The following is a 5,809-nucleotide window of genomic DNA, read 5'->3' as shown; positions in this document are numbered from 1 at the left end:
AAAAATAAAAAATAAATAAATATGGTAGTGAAGGAAAAAATTTAATCTAACAAAATGTATATTTTTTATAATAATAATTTTTTTTTAACCCCTTAAGGACGCAGGACGTAAATGTACGTCCTGGTGCGGTGGTACTTAACACACCAGGACGTACATTTACGTCCTGTGCATAACTGCGGGCATCGGAGCGATGCCCGTGTCATGCGCGGCTGATCGCAGCCAGGGACCCGCCGGCAATGGCCGATGCCCGCGATCTCACGGGCGTCCGCCATTAACCCCTCAGGTGCCGGGATCAATACAGATCCCGGCATCTGCGGCAGTGCGCGATTTAAATGAACGATCGGATCGCCCGCAGCGCTGCTGCGGGGATCCGATCATTCAGAACGCCGCACGGAGGTCCCCTCACCTTCCGGCTCCTGGCGCCTTCTGCTCTGGTCTGAGATCGAGCAGACCAGAACAGAAGATAGCCGATAACACTGATCTGTTCTATGTCCTATACATAGAACAGATCAGTATAAGCAATCATGGTATTGCTATGAATAGTCCCCTATGGGGACTATTCAAGTGTGAAAAAAAAAAGTGAAAAATCCCCTCCCCCCAATAAAAAAGTAAAACATCCGTTTTTTCCTATTTTACCCCCAAAAAGCGTAAAAAATAAATTTTATAGACATATTTGGTATCGCCGCATGCGTAAATGTCCGAACTATTAAAATATAATGTTAATGATCCCGTACGGTGAACGGCGTGAACGTAAAAAAAAAAAAAAAGTCCAAAATTGCTACTTTTTAATACATTTTATAAAAAAAAATTTTATAAAAAAATTTATTAAAAGTTTTTATATGCAAATGTGGTATCAAAAAAAAGTACAGATCATGGCGCAAAAAATGAGCCCTCACACCGCCGCTTATACGGAAAAATAAAAAGTTATAGGTCATCAAAATAAAGGGATTATAAACGTACTAATTTGGTTAAAAAGTTTGTGATTTTTTTTTAAGCACAACAATAATATAAAAGTATGTAATAATGGGTATCATTTTAATCGTATTGACCCTCAGAATAAAGAACACACGTCCTTTTTACCGTAAATTGTACGGCGTGAAAACGAAACCTTCCAAAATTAGCAAAATTGCGTTTTTCTTTTTAATTTCCCCACAAAAATAGTGTTTTTTGGTTGCGCCATACATTTTATGATATAATGAGTGATGTAATTACAAAGGACAACTGGTCGTGCAAAAAACAAGCCCTCATACTAGTCTGTGGATGAAAATATAAGAGTTATGATTTTTAGAAGGCGAGGAGGAAAAAATGAAAACGTAAAAATTTAATTGTCCTTAAGGCCAAAATGGGCTGAGTCCTTAAGGGGTTAAACAGGGATCAATTTATGTGGGCGGGTGGGGACCTAAAAATGTAGCCGACAATAATAAAAATTTAGTGTCTTTTTTTTTTACTTTTATTTTTTTTTAAGTAGTAGTACTACTTCCAGCATGGAACACACTGTTCCATGCTGGGAGTAGTATTACCTGTACTAATTGACAGATCGCCGGGGTTTGTTGCGATCCTCCTGTATAATGTGATCCTCCTGTATAATGTATAGATGCGGCCAGCCGCTCTTCTATGGTCCTCTGCATTGCCGTGTATATATATATATATATATATATATATATATACACCTATTCATATTTCCCGCAGAGAGCTGTGATTGGCCAGATGGTCCAAGCCAATCTCAGCTCTCTGTGGGAAATAGGAATATGCAGTGCAGGGGACCATAGAAGAGCAGCCAGCCGCATCTATACATTATATAGGAGGATCACAATCGGTGTTAGGAGTGACAGCCACTGTGATCTTTCCTTAACTGCAGGTACTACACTCTGCTCAATGCTGGGAGCTGTAGTACCTGCATTAATAGAGAGATCGCAGCGGGTGTCAGAAGTTACACTCACTGCAATCTGTCTATTAATGCAGATACTACAGCTCCCAGCATGGAGCAGAGTGTGCTCCATGTTGGGAATAGTAGTACCTGCAAGTAAGAACAGATCACCGCGGGTATCACTACTGACACCCGCTGCGATCGTCCTGTCTATAGCAGAGATGGAGCCGCTTTCTCCTGCGCTCGCATCTCTGCACTATTCTCCTGCCAGCCACTTACTCATTCATATTTCCCTCAGAGCTGTGATTGGCTGCAACCATCAGGCCAATCACCACTCAGAAAATATTAATCAGGGATGTTCTATTCATATCACTGACCTGAGTACAGAGCAGAGATGTGAGCACTGTATAGAGCCGCTCCACATCTCTGCTATATTATGGACGATCGCATCGGGTGTCATGACTGACACCCGGGGCGATATTTTTATTAGTACAGGTACTACTACTCCCATCATGGAACAGTCTGGGAGGGGGAGTAGTAGTACTACCTAAAAAAAAATAGAGAAAAAAAGTGAAACACACACTTTATTAAAAAATAATTAAAATTTTGTTCTAAAATATATAAATTTCATTAAATATTTTTTTTTCCATCACTACTGCATCCTTTCTTTTTTTTTTTTTTTTTGGTACCCAACAAATTTTGGGTACCAAAAAAACTGCCAAGGTGCAATTTCCACACAAATGAAAAAACGCCAGACGCAGGAAATTGGTACAATTTTTTCATGCGGTTTTTCATGCGTTTTTCTCAACCCAAAAAACGCAGGACAAAAAAACTAGTGGAGACAGGACTCTGCTGCAGCGGACTCTCCCTTACCTGCCTCCTGTTGCCGATTCACTGATGTAGCCAGGCTAGATCAGTGGATAGGCATAGCATTATAATGTAAATGCAATATAATTATTGCATATATAAGTCCCTTATTGGGACTTAAAAAGTGTAAAAAAAAAATAAATAAAAGTTTCTAAAATTATATAAACCCCCCTTAATAAAAAAAACTTAATTATAAAAAAATTTACATATTAACATATTGCCTCGTGCGTATGTGTCCAAACTAATAAAATTTTAGGTTTATGATCACGCACGGTAAATGGCGTAAATGTAAAAAATATCAAACACCAAAAATACTGATTTTTTTATTACATCATAGATCAGAAAAAAGATATGATAAAAAGCGATTAAAAAGTCCCATCAAAGCAAAAATGGTAAATATAAAACTACAGATCATGTCGCAAAAAATTTGCCCTCAAACATCCATATATACTGAAAAAACTAAAAAGTTATAGAGGTCAGAAAAGGACAATTTTATGCATATGAATTTTGTTTAAAAAAAAATTAGCTTTTTTCTAAAAGTAGTACAAATAATAGAAAAACTATATAAATTCGGTATCATTTTAATTGCACTGACCTACAGAATAAACATAATGTATAATTTATACCATAACGTACACTGGGTAAAAACCAAACCCCCCAAAAGTTGCAAAATTGCAGTTTTCTTATAAATTTCCGCCTACAAATATACATTTTTTGGTTACATGGTAAAATGAAAGATGTCATTACAAAGTACAATTGAAAAAAGTGGGTGGTGCAGCTCACAATTATATACTGACCGAGGTGAAGTAGGCTAGAAAACCCCTATACCCTAGGTGTGAGAGCAAAATAAAATATTTGATACAAAAATTGCCTACACCTCAAGGGCAGTATTCACATTAATAAATTGGTTGACTGAGACCGTGCTTCAATTATGAACCAAATTTAATTAAAAGTACAGCTTATGTTGCATAAAATATAGTGCATAAAATATTTCCCACACAGGGCCCTTGTGGGGAAAATAACAGTTGCAATAGGAATAGCATTTACTTTGCTCTTAAGCACCCCGAAACGCGTTTAACCTTTGTGTAGAGTGACCACTCTATGGACTTTTATACCAACTAGCACTAAAGATTGTTTTTAATCAAAAAAACTTCCGCCACCGGTATTTCTCACCATTATCGAGGTCCGCCTGCTATGGGAGAACTGCTGATCCTGTGATGTTTCCGTCCACTGCTGATGTCACACGCTATCACCACGAGATAGCCCAGCGGGAACCATCCACTTCGGATACCTTTGATTTACCGCAGACGAGCACGTTATACACCGGGTTCGAGTGCCATCAGAACCAGACGTGCCGGCGCATGCAGGTGCTCACAAAGCAGCCCACCAGAGCGGGACCTCCAATTATCCGGTAATAATCATTTCATGTTATATTAATCCACCATCTGGGAATACTATTCTTATTTGCTGGACTATTCCATCTGGTTTTCTGGACTATCAGATTCTCCAAATTGCCGGACTATCGGTCACAACACAATTTACTGTCTACTAATTTTTGTTTGATGCTCTCCACACTTATTCTTATTGCAACTGTTATTTTCCCCACAAGGGCCCTGTTTGGGAATTATTTTATGCACTATATTTTATGCAACATAAGCTGTACTTTTAAGGAAATTTGGTTCATAATTGAAGCACGGTCTCAGTCAACAAATTACAATTGGTGATGCAAACAATAAGTCCTCATATGGGTCTATAGGGAAAAAAATAAGAGTTATGGATTTTAAAAGGAGAGGAGGAAAACAAAAACGCAAAGATAAAAATCGGCCTAGTCCTTAACCTTTCAAGGACACAGGGCGTACAGCGGAACTGATCGGGACTACGGCGACATAATCACAGTGTCCCAATCAGCTTACCGGAGGACGAGAGGGTCCTCACCTGCCACTCTGTCGTCTGTTCAATGATCTTCTGCTCCAAGCCTGCGCAGCAGGCTAGAGCAGCAGACCGCCGGTAACATTGATCAGTGCTATGCTATGGCATAACATTGATCAGTATATGCAATCACCCCCCTTTTACCATTTTTTTACAATAAAATAATGTAATAAAAAATACAAATAATCATATGGTACTGCCACGTGCGTAAATGTCCAAACTGTTAAAATATAAAGGTATCTAAACCACACGATCGATCGCGTACACGTAAAAAAATACCAAAGTCCAAAATTGTGCATTTTTGGTCACTTCATATACCATAAAAATATTTATAAAAAGCAATCAAAAAGTCCCATAAAAACAAAAAATGGTACCGATAAAAACTACAGACCCTGTTGCAAAATATTAGACTTCATATAGCCACGTATGCGGAAAAAATAAAATAAAAATTATAGGGGTCAGGAGATCACAATTTTTTGCATGTAGTTAGGATTTTCTTTTAAGTAATAAAATAAAACCTAGATAAATTGGATATCCTTGTAATTGTATGGACCTACAGAATAAAGATACGGTGTCATTTTTACCGAAAATTGCACTGTGCAGAAACGGAAGCCCCCTAAAATTTACACAATAGCATTTTTTTTTTCAATTTCACCCCACAAATATTTTTGGGGGGTTTTGCAGTAGATTTTGTTATTAAATGGTTGGTGTCATTACAAAGTACAATTGGTGGCACAAAAAGACAAGCCCTTATATGGGTCTGTAGGTGCAAAATTGAAAGTGGTATGATTTTTAGAAGGAGAGAAGCTAAAAACTAAAGTGCAAAAATGAAAATTGGCCGGGTCCTTAAGGGGTTAAAGAGGTACTCTGGTGGAAACAAGTGGAAAAACAAATGTTTTCAAATCAAGTGGTGCCAGAAAGATAAAAGATTTGTGCCAGAAAGACAGAGTTCAAAATCTATTACTTATCAGCTGCTGTATACTACAGAGGAACTTGAGTTGTTCTTTTCTGTCTGACAACAGTGCTCTATGCTGACACCTCTGTCTGTGTCAGGAACTGTCCAGATTAGAAGCATATCCCCATAGAAAACCTATCCTGCTCTGGACAGTTCCTGACGTGGATATAGGTGTCAACAGAGAGTACTGT

The sequence above is a fragment of the Hyla sarda genome, chromosome 4 (genome assembly GCF_029499605.1).
Source record: "Hyla sarda isolate aHylSar1 chromosome 4, aHylSar1.hap1, whole genome shotgun sequence".
Classification (NCBI taxonomy): Eukaryota; Metazoa; Chordata; class Amphibia; order Anura; family Hylidae; genus Hyla; species Hyla sarda.
Note: the sequence above shows the minus strand (reverse complement) of the source record.